This window comes from Maniola hyperantus, chromosome 20, assembly GCF_902806685.2.
Source record: "Maniola hyperantus chromosome 20, iAphHyp1.2, whole genome shotgun sequence".
Lineage (NCBI taxonomy): Eukaryota > Metazoa > Arthropoda > Insecta > Lepidoptera > Nymphalidae > Maniola > Maniola hyperantus.
In genome coordinates this window covers 5,945,531-5,965,381 of record NC_048555.1, presented here as the reverse complement: position 1 = coordinate 5,965,381, position 19,851 = coordinate 5,945,531, and the positions used below count along the sequence as shown (strand labels likewise).

General features: G+C 38.5%; 1 protein-coding gene across 1 annotated transcript in view; it reads right to left on the bottom strand.

The window, feature by feature from the left end:
- LOC117991773 (G-protein coupled receptor dmsr-1-like) overlaps window positions 1-19,851 on the bottom strand; it is a 53,954-nt gene that overhangs the window by 7,033 nt on the left and 27,070 nt on the right. The window lies entirely within an intron of this gene.

The following is a 19,851-nucleotide window of genomic DNA, read 5'->3' as shown; positions in this document are numbered from 1 at the left end:
TACTGAGCTGTAATTCATTAACGCGTAGTCCGATTTCATTCATTCTTTTTTGTTAGAAACCATACATGTTAAAACTTCAAGTGCCAACTTCTCAACCATCATCATAATAATCACGGGTAGCTTTTGTACTTTTGGATTTCAATCAGCTGTTTTAGGAATAGTTGATGTTGAATTGATATTAAAGGTACGCTTAGAATAAACTATCTCTGGTTTAGGTACCAAGCAACGACTTCATAATTCAACTCGATATCCCAACTCTTCAACCCTGATGATGCAGGGTATTGCACTCCTAAGCCACTGTTGATTGTGAGATAATATTGTAGATGCCAAACATATATACCATTATTGAACTTTAAGTTCCAACTCTTCAATACTGATGCTGCAGGGTACTGCACTCCTATTCTATGGGTTTTAGGAACTGTTGTTGGTGAATTAATATTGTACCATTTACTATTGTACCAAACCACGACTACATGGTTGAACTCCGTTCACAAAAATCCACGCACTCCATCGAAATCCTGTTCTATTCCAAACTTATTCGCCAGCGTGACAGGAGTGGAGAAGGCGGATAGGGACGTGTGAGGGGTGCAACGGATCAACGTGATTTTTTCCATCATCATCAGCCTGCGGTCGTCCACTGTTGGACATAAGCTTTCCCTAAAGAGCGCCACCACACCCGGTCCTCAGCCTTCCTCACCTAGCCACTTCCCGCCAGCCTCTGTAGGTATATCGTCGGTCCATCGTGCTGGAAGGCGTCCCACACTACGCTTACTTATACCTACGCGGTCTCCACTCAAGAACTTTCCGGCTCCAACGGCCATCACCTCTACGACAGGCATGACCTGCCTTCTTTTATCCCAGAAAATAAAAGAGTTCCCACGGGCTTTTGAAAACCTACATCCACGCGGACGAAGTCGCGGGCGTCAGCTAGTAAATAAATAAAAAAGTACTATTTGTACGAAGCGTTGCGTACTTTATTTGTAAGACGGACAGACAGACAGACAGACAGATAGACGGACAGACAGACAGACGGACAGACCGACAGACGAACAGACGGACAGACGGACGGGCAGACGGACCGATGGACGGACCGACAGACGCATGGACGGACGGACGGACTGACGGACGTACGGACGGACGGACGGACGGACGGACGGACGGACAGACGGACGGACGGACAGACGGACTGACAGACAGACAGACAGAGGGTTCCGTTTTTTCCTTCTGAGGTACGGAACCCTAAAAATACAAAGAAATACCACCAGGTAGGTACCTACCTACCTATATTATTATACATATACAGGTACCTTTTTAGGGTTCCGTACTTTATAAGGAAAAAAGGGACCCTTAGGATCACTTCGTTGTCTGTCTGTCTGTCCGTCTCTCCGTCTGTGTCGTATCTGTCACACAAACCTATAGGATACTTCCCGTTGACCCAGAATCATGAAATTTAGTAGGTACGTAGGTCTTAGAGCACAAGTAAAGGAATAAATCCGAAAACCATAGATTTGTGATTACAACTTACAAAAAAAAATTAAAGTGTGTTAATGAAAAAATAATTAGTATTTTCAATTTTCAATGTATAATAAGTATACCAAGTGGGGTATTATATGAAATGGCTTTACTGTATTGTGTGTATTCTAAAACACATTTTTATTTATTTTTATGCATAATAGTTTTTGATTTATGGAGCAAAATGTCAAAAAAATACCTGAGTACGGAACCCTTGGTGCGCGAGCAACTCGCACTTGGCCGGTTTTTTAAAATTAGATAAAATAAATAACTAAACAAAGTTACTTACCTATTGTACTAGGACCACACGAGTAGATATCCCTACTAGGACCTCAACAACAAAGTCAGGTCAATAAACCAATGAATAAAATTGGTGTCCAAATTTCAAATTCCAGAGGTCAATGTACAAAATGCAATAAGTATTTGAAGGACTTATTGACTCTGCTCTGCTCAATCTTCTACACATTTGCATAGCCACTGAATAAAAATTAATTTTATAAAATCATTACGACTTTTGTTTTTGAAAACATATTAATAACAACAGTTGTCGTCATAGAAACCACAATATTACACGCGCAGCCGCGCGCCGCTGGGCTGGCCCTTCCCTCCGCCACCCGCGCGGTGTCTAATGTTTTGGGGTGAGAAGCATGATGATTTTAGCCGAAATCTAGCGCTTGAAAAGGGTTGAACAGTAGTTTGGGAAAAGTATTTTTGAGAAAAAACTACTGAATTTAGGTTTGCAAAGTAAAGTTATTTCAACTAATGAATAAATAAACTATGTCTAATGATAATTTTTTTTAGAATTTTCCTATTCCTAATCTTATTTATTTACGCCCAAAGTTGACATAAATTTAGTGTTAAAATAGGAATCTTTTGAGGCTCGTAACTTTTAAATCAATATTTTTTTCAATGTTTTAGATATCATTGAACCTAGATAATGACGAGATAAATCGATATAATTCTTAGTTTTGTGCGTACAATATCGAATATTGTTGTATTTTCCCTCCTACGTTTGTATGAAGAAAGCACCGAACTGAGCTGCCTTAAGGCGCGTTAAGGTATATTCTACCTGTAAAAAATAAAAATAAAAATCTGTCTGTTTGTTCGTTATCTATCCATTCGCGAGACGTTCATTGTTTTACCACGTCTCCGCTTTATTTAACGAATAAATTTGACGTTATGTTATGACAGTTTTGTATAATATTATGTATATGTATAGGCAGTGGCGTGCAGGTCATAGAGGCATAAAAGCACTGCTTACCCAAGTTGAAATAGCTCAATGGTCATTTTTCATCATGACAGCTTCTAAATAGGTAACCTAACTGACTAATGCCTACCCTAGCTTGGAACTCTATGCACGCCACTGTGTATAGGGAATCTGTCAAAATGTCAAATTTATCCGATAAGTAAAGTTTAAATATATTGAAGTATTTATTAAAATTTACAAAAAAACCAGTCAAGTGCGAGTCAGACTTGTGCACGAAAGGTTTTCGTACAAGATATTTTTTTCAAAAGTAGCTATCTTAGTTTTTAGGGTTCTGTAGCCGAATGGCAAAAAACGGAACCCTTATAGATTCGTCATGTCTGTCTGTCTGTCTGTCTGTATGTCACAGCCACTTTTTTCCAAAACTATAGGAGCATACTGGTAGAAACTTGGTAAGTAGATGTACCTATTCTGTGAACCCCATTAAGATTTTTACACAAAAATAGACTGACGTCAAAATGACGTAATTTCGATGTTAGTGAGACATGGTTCCAGCGCAATAGCAATTTGCGGGACTTATAACCGCGGCAAAACGGTCGAAACCGCTCTTCAATTTTTATAGTTGTTAAAATCAACCTTTTTACTATTGGAAGAGAATACCTAATATTTTAAAAATATTTAAGTTAATTAGTCATAACAATGCCAGTAGATAACTATGTTAGTCTGTGCCTAATTAAAACGTTACGCATTTTAATTCGGTAGCAGGTAGTCATAAAAGTGTAGAATAAAATATGCCTAGAATAAAATAGCCTATGTTACTCCTCTACTTTTCTGTGAAAGTCCCGTCAAAATAAGTTAAGCCGTTCCGAAGATTAGCCCGTTCAAACAGACACACAGACAGACTGACAAAAATTTTAAAAACGTGTGATTCAGCTGTTATGGTACAGTTCACATAACCATAATATGAGCTTAATTTAATATGAGGTAGTTATTTCGAAATTACATATAGACACTTAAATTTTATTTATTAGTATAGAAGTATAGATAATAGGTATAGTCTCTAATTAATAGGTATGTACCGCATGCTAATTCTTATCTTCTAGCACAGGCTAGAAGGCACAATCTATAGAACGTAGGTGGGTAGTGGTACTTTGCTTAGATCGGTACAGCGCCGCTCACATATAAACTCTCTTTATTTTACCGAAATTTAAGTACTTATGTACGCTTTAAAAGCTTAGCCAAGTTGCATCGTCCCTTGCCTACCACAAAGTCAAGAGCTAACTTGTCATGAATAAAAAAACATAAAACATGAAAATGGATATGAATATAATATTTTCTGCTACGCAAACTAGTGCTACATGTGTACAGACAGGATATTTCATAAATTGAAATAGCGACGAGTCTCTACATTCCCTTGCAGTTTATTTGATTCTACGGGAAAACGATCTAGCATTCTAGGTTGGTAGATATTATGCAGTATAGGGTATAAGGTAATAAGAACGTTGGTAAAAAAAACCATAAACTTAGGAAAAACTTATGGCCTTTGTGACAATAGTAGATGATGCCCGCGACTTTGTCTGGACTTAGGTTTTTCTAGATGGCATGGGGAATCTCGGTATAAAAAGTATCCTCTGTTCATCCCCAGGATTGCCAGCTATTTCTGTATAAAATAGGTCACGCCCGCTTTTTCATTTATGTGGATTTAGGTTTTTTAAGAATCCCGTGGTAACTCTTTGATTTTCCAGGACATAAATTATTCGTTATCACTGAATTAACTGAAGTACGTAAGAGATGGATATAATATGGTTGTTTTTCTTTTAATATATCAAGTATATTATGTACCTAGTTATTATGTAAGTAGGTAATAAAATTTAAATTTATTATTAATCATCTAGTTAGTGTAAGTGGCACTGCCGTTCTAATAAGATATAAAATAAATAAATAATAAATCTATATATATAAAAGGAAAAGGTGACTGACTGACTGAATGACTAAACCGTGGGACTAAAATTTTATTTATGAAAGTTTCGCATTTTCTAACGTCAATAGTTATTTTGCCTGAGTAAGTCATTTAATAGGATGATTACTATCATCATAATATCATAGTAATCGTCGTCATAGGTATCATAAGTCATAATATCTAACGCACACTGACGATTGTTGCAATTTTATGTTTAAATTTGGTATTATAGTAAAAATGCTACATAGGTAAATATTGTACCTACCCTATAATAATAGAAAAGTAATTTAATATTTAAACATGATGACCAAGGCAAAGAAAGTGTGATGACGGTTAATATTATGATAAATGATTCAAATATGTCACAAGGGTTCAATCCCAAGAAACTTTGGAAGATTGATGACTAAGGGGTCGCTATGAGGTAGTAAAAAAATGTAAATACAAAAGCCAAATAAATTTAACCGTGACTTATCTTAAGCCTTTAGCCATCAGCTAATCTAAATTTTATCCTAGAACTACCATCGAACAACTGACACCTTGTATTTGAATTGTAAACCTTTTCAAATTTGTCAAACATGCACACCTTTCATGACAATATGTAGGTAAGTCTACTTTACTAACGCATAAAGAGATAATAGTATCTCTTTATGTACTATAGAATACAGTAGCCGGCAAGAAATATTGTACATCGACCTTTAGAACGAGATCTGTCCGATCAGAGTCCGCATCAGGAATGAGGCGTCTCAGGGTCCCGGGTATCGGATGCGAATGAGACGTCCCGACGTTAAACCGGCATAGGTGGTTTGCGCCTATTTCCTAAGGCGGGAGAAGGTGAGCCACAGGTGAGCATAGCGTCCCCTGTCTTCTATGGCAATGTACAGTCAGAGGCCAAAACTCGTTTAGCACCTAAATGATCGAATTGGCTTGCACTTCACGCCACGGTTGTGCGCACATCTGTGTGTTGTGGCGTGTTAATAGAAAAAGGTCATAAGTGCGACTGGTTTATGATGCAATAGTTTTGCGGAATCGCTACTTGCACTCTGAGGCCGACCGTATCTACTTGATTATATAATTGAAGTTGACTCTAAACACTAGTACTTACAATAATTGTAGGTACCTACTAGTGTATAAAGGGACACAATAATTTTTGTTTACGTGAATGTATCAAACTCATCCCATTTTTGCTGATTTTGTCAAGAAATCGTAATGATTACTTGATACCTAGTTTAGTCTACCAGTGGTAGATGCATCCGACTATTCGTAAGTACTTGTCAAAGTTTATACGAATAAAAAAGATTTTTATTTTATTTTATTTTATTTTATAGTTATATACCGATACGTGGAAGTTGGAACCACCGTGGAACACTGAGAGAATTCCTAAGTAGGTAGTTAGAGTCTCAACACGATATTACTTAAGTATATGAATGTGCTTACAAATAACCACACAAACTGCTGAAATCCCTTACTTAGTTTGGTAAGTTTGCTATTTTAGATTCTATATTTAACTTCTTAGACCACTATAAAGTCGCCTGTTTGAGGTGGCTCGATAATAACAATTCATACGTACCTAAGCAGAAACTTCAAGAACACAATAAACGTCATACTAAACTACTAAATAACGCAAACGACCGCTTTTTGTAATTTGTTTAACAGCCGTACTCAGAGTCGCTTAATCATTACTTGAGTTTAGTTAAAACGAGACAGAGCTATATCTCTCACGTAAATCTGTCTCATTTTAACTCAATCTTAAGTAACGATTAGGGACTCTGAGTACGGCTGTTAGACTGATTGACATAATCAACGGCTGACTTTAGATGGTGAAAAGGGGTGTGCGATTTTATGTTTGACTCAATGCATAGAATATTAGTTCTATCAGACCGGGCTTATTTTGATCTGGTTGGTATATGGCAGTGCGCCCCTTTGACGGCTCTCGCGTAGAGTTTACGTGATAGAAAGAGAGGCATGTGCAGAGTGACCGAAATTGTTGCAAGAGGTAAAAAAAATTGATACCTAAAAGAATTACGAAATACCTGGCTGATGGTTCTGAAAGTAATGCGTAGTAGTAAAATTTTATTCTATTTTCGCCTACTTTGATCGGATCGTTTACCTTATTTATTCTCGTCGTCTGCGTTAACTCTAAGTTTTTTGTATCGGCTTCCCACCAAACAAAATATACAAGAAATAAAATTTATAATAAGTAGATACATCTCAAAAAACTTAAACAAAAAAAACAAACTGTAGGTAAAACACTTTAATAAAATTACAAAATACAAGAAATCTTATCTGATTTCTCTTCAGGATGTACCTATACTTAATCTTTTGCCGACGCATAAAATTTTCTGCTAATGAAGATTCCTCAAGTTGTGGTTAAGTACACTTAGTTAAATAAAATGTTAATCATTATTTTCATTTTTATTTGAGTTTGAGGTTCCGTTTCCAGAAATATTAAAATATCAGATTTTTTACCGACTTCTTTACGCAATGCATTTTACAATACCAACACAAATATACACAAATTTACAGTTTCAGATTTATTCCTTTACTTGTGCTATAAGACCTACCTACCTGCCAAATTTCATGATTCCAAGTTAATGGGAAGTAAGGGACTTACCCAATAGGTTTTCTTGACAGACACGACAGACGGACAGACAGACAGACGACAGACAGACAGAAGACAACGAAGTGATCCTATAAGGGTTCCTTTTTTCCTTTTGAGGTACGGAACCCTCAAAATCCGACCACGGGATATAAACCGGAGACCTTTGATCCGCAGCTGAATAAGCTAGCCACTATACCAACGAGGTAGTCACTAACAATATTAAATAGAGAGCCATGTTGGCAAAATGGCGTGTTGTTTGCATAACTATGCGACATCTGGTCTGGGGTGAAGCAATAAGAACCCTCACGTTTCAGAGCCGAAAACGAAATAAAGGGAAATAATTTATTTTGACATAGGCAACATCCCTATTCTTGTAATTCCTAACTAAACTTGGTAGACAGAACAGACTCAAGATCGCGTGAACTATGCGATTTTACGATTAGTAGGTACAGACCTTTCCTAATGACATTCAGTGTCCTTAAGCTCCCTTAGAAAAAGTAATTAGTGTGAGTCATTCAGATACTCGTTGGACTCCTTAATGAAGGGCATCACGATAAGTCGAGTTGATTCAGCGAAAAGTTCCACGGCTCCACACTTATCCTACTTAACCTCTTTGTTGGGCGAGAGCCGAGAGTTTGACGCTTCAAGGCGGCAACATTTGCATTTGCTACTCGGTTTAATCCCAATTTTTTTTTAAAAAAGTAGCATTTTTATAATTTATGTGGTTTTACGCTTGTTAAAATATTAAAAACTTTAGATTAAAACCCAGATTTTTAATACCGTGGAAACTTTTTTTAAAAATAAAAATGGCGAGCAAACGAGCAGGAGGGTCACCTGATGTTAAGTTATTACCGCCCACCCATGAAAATTTGTAGTACCTACCAGAGGAACCACCAATGCGTTGCCGGCCTTTCAGGAATTTGTTGTTCACTGTTTGTTTTCCTGAGATTTCTGTGCAAAACTTCGTTGAGATTCATTGTCATTATCATCATGATTACCTAACCCATCGCCACGCCACGCCGGTCCACTACTAAAGACAGGTCTCCACCACGCTGGCCATGTGCTGATTGGCGTGGTTTCCTCACGACGTTTTCCTTTATTAATGATAGCAAGTGATATTTAATTGCAAATTAATAGGTGTATTGTGAACTTTAATTAATAAAGTTAGGGTAATCTAAACACGCTAAGTACGTAAGACCCAGGACAAATCTAGCGGGAAATTGCGAACCAGAAAATCATGTAGAATTCATGTGTCGTATCCAATGACATAACAGCATATACTATGTTACGTTCATATAATAAAATTCATGCTCGGGGATGACTTGATTAGGTTTAAAGATTATTATCAGGTGTTCGTGATATCTTATAACAGGATCAGTCTTAGTGGTGGGGAGAAAACGAATAGGCTCATAGTCGCCCAGTCCGCAGTCCAGTCCATAGACAATACACTATGTCCAGTCCAGTCGCGGAGTCCAGTTACCGTCTTGGATTAACGCTAATTACCCAGGGAAATCCACTGGTTAGCGCTGCCGTAAATACGAGTAGGCTACACGGCCCTCAATGTACATAAATAGATTATAGGTACGGTATTATTTATAAAGAAAATACGACGTATTATCGTAAAGTTATAATAAAAGAAAACACGCAAACAAACTCAGAATAAACGATTTTCCTTGTTGGTATAAATAAAATTTAACATATTCTCATGACAGGTAATCAATCACGATTCTCGCGGTTAAGCTTCCGTTAAAATAAAAATACCCTTCGAATTCGTTTTATGTTGATAGTATGTAATACATCTACTTACACATAATAACAAATAGAACACATATAAGACTCTACTTACATGCGCAGCGCACACCTACAGATTGGAGCGTAGACGACGACGTACTGTATTTATTAATGACTATATTTCTGATATTTAAGTATTTTTTTCCAGTAAATCAGATGATTTTTAAGGACAGATTTAGGGCTTCAAAGTTGAGTCTCGTATTTATTTCATTAAAATTAGGTGCGGGAGATTGGTCACTACAAAATAAACAAAATATATTTTGCAAATATGATACATTAAATGTCAGTAGGTACGAAAGATTGATTTATTTTAAACATGTATTCAATTATGTGAAAGTCATTTCTATAATGGTAAATTTGGAGCTTGAAATCATAGATTATTCTTGTTCAAGCGATAGCTCGCCCTTAAGCTTTATTTATTTTGCCCATTGAAGAATTTTGCATAGTACCGCGCCAGCGCGCGTGCTCTTTGTTTCCATGTGTCTTGTTTTCATTAGGTACCATTTCCCCCCTCCCCGTATGTCAAAGTAAATAAAGCTGAGTATCAAAAAAAGCGCTGCGCCTTGCTGCCAGTGACGAAATTTGTGATTATGTATGTTCACTTGGTTCCACTCCACTTCGAAGGTATGCGTAGGACCTTAATAAAACGAGTATAGGTAGACTAGAATCTCATGAAATGAAATTTCAAAGTTAGCAACACTGTACTCTGTGAATATATACATACACACAGACAGCTAGCTTATGCCCGCGACTTCACCCGCATGCACTACACAAGTTTCAAACCCCTATTTGACTCCCAGGATTGAAGTTTCAAAAATCCTTTCTTAGTAGATGTCTACGTCATATTAATAGCTATCTGAATAACCGACTCGATCCGTTCAGTAGGTAGTTTGAGCTGTGTTGATAAATAAGTCAGTCAGTTAGTCAATCACTTTTTCCCTGTTATACTCGTATATTTATATTCTCCGAATTTTCTTAGCTGACACGAGTAGGAATGAATCCAGTTTCCATTTCATACCTATCTCGAATATGAATGGAATAAAACCACCAACTTCCAGCTGATAAGGAAATAGCTCTCTGAGACACTTCGCTCCACAGTTCTACGCAGAGAAGATAGAAATACTGCATAATTCTATGCCAATCTGCCAAAAGAAGTCATTCAAGTAATATCTACCTGGAACTTTATTTCCAGAGAAGCCGATATGAAAACAGTTGGTATTTCGTGGAATCATATCAAAGAAGGCAAAGATAGGAGGCCGCGAAAAATTATACTGCAGTCCTATGTCACAATTTAAAGAGAGACACAGTAGTCCGAGTTCCGACGTCTTTGATCTCGTGGTAAAGGCCGAGAACGATGAAACAGCCAGTGATGTGGATTATAACTCTATGGAAACAGCGTCACGACAGTGTCACAGAGCCCTAACTACAGGTCGCACTTACATATTTTCAAATTAAAATATCATTATTACTTGTAGCTTGTGGCGCTACAATACTGAACAGTATATGCGCTCAGGCTCGGTTATGGTTTAGAGCGACCAATGAAGTGCACTCTTTAGAACCTTGTTCGGTATTATTATTATCCTCCATATTGGCTTTAAAGTCAGCTCAGCATATGAAATTCCAAGAATATAAAGACATTTTTGGTACTTAATATTGTAATATGCACAAAAGTTATGTTACCACGTAAGAGTTTCATTTCATACATAGTAGGCCAGAGAGATAATTATCATAATATTACTAGAGAGTGCATGTTCAAATGGCAACCATAATAGCCTCCCACCCCAATCAAAATCATCATTATCATCATCAGCCTGTGAACGTCCACTGTTGGACACAGGCCTTCCCTAAAGAGCACCACCACACCCGGTCCTCAGTCTTCCTCATCCAACCACTTCCCACCAGCCTTTTAATATCATTACGCTTTTTGTAATTCAGTAAATTGGCGCTGGGTTTACTTTTACTCTGTCTGATAATAATATCCTTTAATATACCTACTATTCGTTCGTTCGTTTTGGATGAAATATATCAATAATTTCTTTAAAGCTATGATAAGATTTATGTAATTAATTTAGGTGGGAGCGCTTAAGTATGAGACGTGATGTACGAGGTTTGCTTCTCTAGCAAGTAAATTTGTGACATCTCTCTGGTTAAGGCAGTATTAACATCCCATGATTGTAAAACGGTCTTGGCAATATTCTGGATCAGTTTAAGGTAATGGCTGTTCGTATCGTAGATTCTGGTTGAAGTCTTATTGCTGCTGATTTCTTGTGTAATAAAAGTGGATCTCGAAATTTTCATATAAATAAAATCCTTTATTAATTCCTGCTAAGTATAATATTATTATGTGATAATATTATGTGTAACGCGAGTAGCTGTGCGAGGGAGAAGCACAACGCGAGTTAAAGTAAGCTTAGTGCTCCATACTTCGCATAGCTACATCACCGTGGGTCCCTAGCTCGTATCCTTTTACTCGTCAAAAAATCATCCGCGCAGGTGAGAAACATAGCAGTGAGGCGGAGCGGGGAAGCGTAGCACCTAGCTCTGCACAAGTGGACAGGCACTAGGCAGCCTTGTTTACACTTTGATTAGTGCGAGTGCAGATGATTAGTACAAACAAGTGTGGACTGCAGCTGATTAATGCGAGTGATTAGTAATCAGCGTAGTGAAGTAAATAGAATCGTGTTCTATTTTTTTGCGAGTAGCCCTTCCTTTGCCTTGACTCGCAGCTTGACTGGCTAGGATGGGACCTAACACGCATAAAATGAAAGGAACAAACATCGACGTACGTTGCCTACATCGATAAAAACAAACGAACGCGACGATGAAATGCTAGAACGCGCGTATTGTTGCCCATTTATGTTATGACTTATGAGTGAATACTACAAGATTTTGTATACAATGCGAAAGAAGTTTCCTGCTATCGAGTTTCCCACGACACCTCACGGCTTTTGTTTTTATCGTAAGCAATACGAAAATGATTGTAGCTGAGATACAAAAGTACATTCCAGTTAATAGTTACAACCATGACGATGATTTTTTTTTATAAAACGTGTTTGGGTATTTTTTATTGTTTGTTGTTTACCATTCTAATGGACTTCGACTCTTACTATGGTTTGAATTAGGTACTTTTTTTCCATAAGGAAAAATTGTCGAGTGCCAATTAGCTACTCAATAGTATTACGATCTAGCCTAATTTATGACTAATAAGTAATTTATTTTAACCTAAAGTTATAAATTATCTTAATTTAACCTAAACTTATAATTAATTATCTTAATGAATACTAAGAAATTGTCCATTGACGCATCTTAGTCTTTCTTGATTTGAGATACACTTTGTTCAGGTGTTCTTTCAGCACTTACACTATCACTTATCACTATACACTAACTCAAAAGTCCTTTTTAGTCTTCTCACTGTCCCCGTTACGTCAAGCAGCTGGATTGCTTTAACGTTAACGCGGTGGTGAAGCCTATGGTCGTGGGCTTTGGCAAATTTGGTGATAACGTTGTAGACGTATTCAATTTGTTCACAAGGATTTCGTTAACAAGGATATTTCCATGCCAGAGTCAGAACTTAATTGTTCCAAAAATAACGTGCACTCAAGTAGCGTGGGCGGTGTTTACTAATTTTGAATACGAAACAGATTATTCCACTATTATCACGAAGCGTCTTCACGTTGGAACAAAATAAGGGATGATTTATACCTACACGTGGCGGGTGCGGCCCGCCACTTATTTGGTAGACATAGGTAGTAATACCTACTACTACTAAACTAATGTAAAAATAAAGACCATCATCATCATCACCTCAAGCGTTAGACGTCCACAGCTGGACATAGATCATGGTCAAAGGAACGGGTATCATCTCAGATTGAGAAGGGTTTTAGGCCATAATCTTAATTAGAAGATTGGCAGACTTCACAAAGTAAAAGTAAAGTTCTGTCTTTTTTCTACTTTTTTTTAAATTCTCTTTTTTTGTCTACATGCACAATAGGTAAGAATGTTCTTAGTATATTTTTTTATTTTTATTTTAATATTCTTTATTGTACACCAAAAAGAAAAGACACAAAAAGAAACATGTAAAAGAAGAACATACAATCAGCGGCCTTATCGCTGTGAAGCGATCTCTACCAGGCAACTAGGTTGAAGAGGATTTAAGGGCTAGTGAAACTGGGTTTAAGGTGAACGTAAGTTGTTAGGGAACATAAAGATAATAATTATAATATAAGTAAATAGGATATGTACTTGGTAGGTACCTATCAGACCAATTCGATGAGACTCGAGACAGTATTTTCACAAACTTGTGGACTTGAAATTGTTCTTTATATTTAATTTAAGTCCTACTTACGAAGCTGGCAGTTGGCACGTGCCGGTGACATCTCTCCTCGGGCGTTCAACCCTAGAGAAGTCTTATTATGTTATGTTATTGTTGAAAAATAATAAACCTGTTCTTATTTTGTAACCCCTGACCACGTACGACTATTAAATATTGACTAGCGTCTAGCGTCTCTAGCAGCCAAAGCATCTAAAGATCACGCTAAAGCTTTTCTATGGCAGCTATGAAATGCTTAAAATGCTTCCGTTCGGATGTCCGAGCCATCTTCAAGCATTTCGATAGACGGTTTCTGATTGACTGGCATATCAACGTACCTACCAATCATTGCAAGAGACTTTCTCCAGCACGGAACGTCTATCGGCTGAAGCGATGATGGTAGGTACAGTCAAAGGTCAAAACTCGTTTAGCACCTTAATGGTCGAATTCGCTTGCATTGCACGGCACAGTTGTGCGCACATCTGAGTGTTTGTATGGTTGTTTATAGAAAAAGGTCAAAAGTGCGATTGGTTTTTGATGCAATGGTTTTGCGGAATTGCTACTCGAATTCTGAGGCCGACCCTACATATCATAGGTAGCAGAGCCATGTAATGCCAAATCATTATTATGTTAGGGACACCGTCCCAACAAATGGATTCGCAATAGCTGCAATAACAATTACCTAACAATAAAGATCCCAGACATACCTGTTAAGGAATACCACTACTAAGGAATTTAATTATAAAATGAACTCGTTTTTGTGAATTTACTGATCATAATCAACATCATGATCAACCCATCGCCGGCTCACTAAGAGCACCGGTCTTCTCTCACAGTGAGAAGGGGTTTAGCCATAGATTGGCCAAGTTCGGATTGGCAGACTTCACATACTTTTAAGAGCATTATGGAGAACTCTCAGGCATGCAGGTTTCCTCACGGGGTTTTCCTTCACCGGTAAAGTAAGTGATTCCTTAAAAATACTTACATTTTAAGAAATCCAATATTTAATAACATATTATATTGTGAAATAAAACTTCTTTAGGCGCGACTTGAGAGTAACTCAAATATTTTTTCGAGCTTTTAACGTGAACGTTAGGTACTTCCGTCTGTATTTAAAATAGTCGCTAAACAGAACAGCTGTTTGGAGGCCAGCACATGTAAATATTAAAAGCTCTATTTTTTATTTTACGACTCATTTTATTCTTTTCGATGTCGATACCGGCAGCTCGCATCGCTCGCCACCTCCCCCCTTCACTCCACTCAGCTTCGTAGGCTAGCATGATTCAGGATCTCCTTTGTGAGCTTTACAAAACACTCTAGGCGTAGGACAGACAAGGTTGCGTAGAGTTGGGAGTACCTACTCCAATTTCGTTCTGAGCTACATTTGACCTACTTCTCTAGTCTTGTCATTACTTAAGAAACATTTCAGGGGCACCATATATTTTTGATATGGCCAAACGGTGGTGACCAATTGAACAAACATTGTGGTCTAAACAATGTGGCCAGTACTAGCTGGCCATATCATGAAATGCTAAAGATACCCGGCGTGTACGCCTCCGAGCAAGATCGACTCGCTCTCGAACCCGCTTTTGAGGGAACCTCGCTAATATTCGAGGGAAAATAACAAAAGTTTCTCGAATCGTGTTCCAATAGTACGCCATAGAGGGCTGAGTGACATTCTTATCACGGAGCATATCGGCACCCAGGGCACGGGCCAATTTACATTTTCTCCAATTTAGTTAACTCCAGCTGGAATTTCTTATAGCTTCACTTGATCGGGAATAATGGCGAGGTGTTTAGGAAACACTGAGATAACACCAGGTATTCAGAAACAGGTTATTCCGAGATTTTTCCAATCATGTGTGTACATATTATTATTATAACATCATCATCATCATCATTGTCATCTCAACCCATTATTAGCCCTCTACTTACTGAGCATGGGTCTCCTCTCAGAATGAGAACAGTTTAAAGCTGACAGTTTTCACCACGCTGACCAAGTGCGGATTAGCGGACTTCACATACCTTTGAGGACATTGTGGAGAACTCTAAGACATGAAAGTTTCCTGACGATTCTTTCCATCACCGTTAAAGCAAGTGATATTTAATTGCTTAAAACGAACTTATCTAAAAATTAAACCCCAGAGCCCCTAATAGAGCCGACGTCTTTAACCTACCTACATTTTTGTAAATATTTTTATAATTTAATTGAAACTTCTTTTTGTTCTTTAAATTAAAGATTTTTAAAAAATGGCATAACAGGCAACAGCTGAAAATTCTTCATTTATGACCAAACGTTTCCAATCGAAAAGTAATGTATTTTATTACATCGCTATGGCAAAAGATTAATTGTTCAAAACGTTGCCAAAAATAAACTCGTAAACTAAAATGCAATGAGCACTTACTAAGCCCGTGGTCGTTATTGAGTTATTCCTCAAACAATTCAAAGCCTGGATTACCGATGTTATTGATTCAGCAATAAAACTGCCGTGTTTTATCATGGTCCATAACTTTTGCCGAATAAATACGCAATTTGGGCGCATTTATTGGTCGTTTCATGATATTGGTTACCTAAGGTGCGGTAACAATTAGGTACCTATAACTTCAGTAACTATAGTCCGCGACAGGTTGAGATGGTAATCGGGGTATGAAACGGGGGGACGCCCCGCACCCCCGCACGTCACCCGCGCTTGCCCGCACTGGATTAGCGCGGTGGATGTGCGAGTGTGCGGGGCATTCCCTCCCCGATTGCCATTTCAATCTGTCGCGTACTATAAGTAGGCACCTATAACTTCTGTAACTAGTTATGAGTTAAGTAGACTGACGCAATCACGGTGGCTTTAAGGGTGCTTTTCCACGGACCATCTCACGACACGGTTTGCGGTTACGATATCAGACTTGCTTACTTGATCACGTGACCCGTGGACGTAGACTTGGGGGACATCTTGACCGAAAGAAACCCGTTTCCGAATTGCCCAGTAGCCCCTTTTCAATTTTAGCAATTTTTTGGATGGTTAACTCGATCAAAAGTAAAATACTGAAGCGTTTATGTACAGTCAAATACAAATGAATATACTTGTCCACTTCGACGGCTCTTGTGGATGATGGATTGATGGATTTTATGTGAGAGAGAGTGACATAAGAGATTACCCTTAAAAGAGTTTACCCCATAGAAAGAGAAGCACTTATCTATTAATTTTTAGACAGCAGTCCTGTGTGAATTGAATTGAACTTCATTGCGTCGTTAGCCTGCATACCTATCGAGTCTCTTACGCGTTTCCTGCGAGAAGTGAAAGTCACTTCCCGCCGAAACGCGTAGACGCGATTCTCTATTTCTGACATAACCTTTTATGTCAGCTTAGGAAATCTCGTAGCTTTAGTTTTAAGTTTACGTAATTTAGTAATAATCACCACTACATTATTATTTACAAATCCAACAACTAACTATCAAAAAGTGTACAATGTTACCTATTTTGAATAAAATATTTGACTTTGAAAAATAGATTGTACCTGTACCTTTATTATGTCGCCCAAAGTCGTTTGTCGTGTCGTGAAGTGGTCTGTGGGAAAACGCCCAGATACAGTAATTTTTTGTCTAACTTGTGACGTCCGTGGGAGGCCAACCAAACCAGACCGGGTCTGATTAGATCGCAGATCAATAAACTTAAAACAACCATTGTCTATAAATACATACAATTTTATTTTATATCTATATCACGCCACAACGCGAACGGATTGACGTGTTTTTTGCATGGATGCAAAAATGGACTTACTTAGCTAAAGAGCTGGAGAGTAATAGGTATTATATTATGTGACTGAAATAGGTTACTTTATCCCGAAAAATTAAAGATTTCTCACGGGAATTTTAAAAACCTAAATCACGCGGACGAAGTCGCAGGCATCGTCTAGACTTATAGTCTAAATATATAAAAGGAAAAGGTGACTGACTAACTGACTGACTAACTGACTGACTAACTGACTGACTAACTGACTGACTGACTGACTGATCTATCAACGCACAGCTTAAACTACTAAACGGATCAGGCTGAAATTTGGCATGCAGATAGCTATTATGACGTACGCATCCGCTAAGAAAGGATTTTTGAAAATTCAACCCCTTAGGGGGTGAAATAGGGGTTTGAAATTTGTGTAGTCCACGCGGACGAAGTCGCGAGCATAAGCTAGTCCTTTATATTTTACTAGCTTATGCTACAATCACCCCCAGAACTCTCAGGCATGCAGGTTTCCTCACGATGTTTTCCTTCACCGTTAAAGCAAGTGATATATTTTAATTAATTAAAACGCACATAACTCCGAAAAGTTAGAGGTGCGTGCCCGGGATCGAACCCCTGACCTCCGATTAGAAGGCGGACGTCCTAACCACTAGGCTATCACAGCTTACAATATACAATTACGGAAATGTAAATATTACTTACGTCATAACCTTGTGGGCTGCTGAATGCAAAGCCAACCGTTTCCATGCAACCTTGGATTGGGGTTTGAACCTAGGAATTTTCAGTTTTCAGTTCATTTTTCAACCTATGAGCTACCAAGGCTTATTAGGTATATTCTTTTGTAGAATACATTTTGATTTTTGTATTTACTTACCACATTATTACACAACTTGACAAACCATAACAAGTACCAACTCCTTCCATTTGATCGGATTCAAAGGCGGGCTGTTCGGCTTGTGGACGATCCCAAACTAACCGGCTCGTTGGAAAGCCTGGAGCACCGCAGAGACGTTGGCTCTCTATGCGTGTTCTATCGCCTTTATAATGGGGAGTGCTCTGAAGAGCTTTTTGAATTTCGCCATCTTAGTTTTAGTTTAGTTTAGTTTAGTTAGTAGTTAGTTTAGTAGTAGTTAGTAGTTAGCGGCAATAGAAATACCTACACATTCTGTGAAAATTTCAACTCTCTTCCTATTACGATTCATGAGATACAGCGCGCTGACAGACAGACGGACGGACGGACACTCACTCATCTGTGGACGGACAGCATAGGCTTAGTAATAGGGTCCTGCTGGCACCATTTGGGTACGGAACCCTCAAAACAAAGAAAGAAAACAAATTCACAAAAAGTGCTTTATTTAGTGAGTAGGTATTAAACATAAACATATCAATCCTGTCAGGGATCCAAGGTTATTACTAAGAGCCATTCAGTTTGACGGCATTATGCCATTTAATATGTCTCCCTATTTGTTTGTGTTTCAATACGAGACGTTCATCCATTAATAATAAATATATTCAGACATACATTACTGTGTTTGTTGAAAACATTAGGGCTATGAAACAAGCGAAAAGTTAAGAAAAGAAAAACCAGTCAAGTGCGAGTCAGACCCGCGCACCGAGGGTTACGTACTCGGATATTTTTTTCGACATTTTACACGATACATCAAAAACTAAAAATAAACAAAAATCTGTTTTAAAATTTGCAGATTAAGCCACTACCCCACAAGGATACCCCACTTGGTATAGTTATCGTACTTTGAAAGTTGAAAATACTAATTATTTTTCATGAGCACTTTTTTTTTTGTGATGAACCACAAATTCATGGTTTTCGGATTTTTCCCTCTACGTGTGCTATAAGACCTACCTACCTGCCAAATCTCATGATTCTAGGTCAACGGGAAGTACCCTATAGGTTTTAACGACCTGTTTGTGCATGGGTAGCTTTGTGGTCTTATAAGTGGGAGGTCCGGGGTTCCAGTCCTCTTCAGTCTCCTTCCATAAGAGTTTCCCTTCAAAAGGGAGAACTTTCCTTTCCCAATTTCGATAGGAGTTTTTGCACTTTTCCCACACAGGTAAGTAGAAGGATAAGGCAAAGTTCTCCTTTTTAGGGTTCCGTACGTAATCCGCGACAGGCAATTGAGGTATGAAGCGGGGGGACGCCCTGCACAACCGCACGTCACCCACGCTCGCACCGGGTTAGCGCGGGGGCTGTGCGGGGTGTTTCCTCCACGCTTGCCATCTCAGCCTGTCGCGTACTACACCTGGGGCACCCGAGGCGAGCCGCGTGCTACCAACTTTATGCCCAAGTAAATAAAGGGTCGTTTGAGTTGTTATTGAGAATGACGTCACGCCTCATCTAGGACGCCAGTTCACGACTCTGCTGCAGGTAGTAGGTATGTGTTGCGACTTATTCACGATTTCTACGGTCAATACGACAACGAATATCGACGACCTCCGTGGCGCAGTGGTAAGCAGTGTGATCTTAATAGTGGGAGGGCCCGGGTTCGGTTCCTAGCAGGGGTTTGGCATTTTATAATTTGTAAATTTGAGAGTCTGGTCTGGTGGGCTTTGGCCATGGCTATATAGTTACCACCCTACCGGCAAAACCGTGTCGCCAAGTGATTTAGCGTTCCAGTCCGATGCCGTGTAGCAACCAAAGGGGTATGGGTTTAATTAAAAAAAAAACTGTCATACCCCTTCCAGGTTAGCCCGCTTCCATCTTAGACTGCATCATCACTTACCACC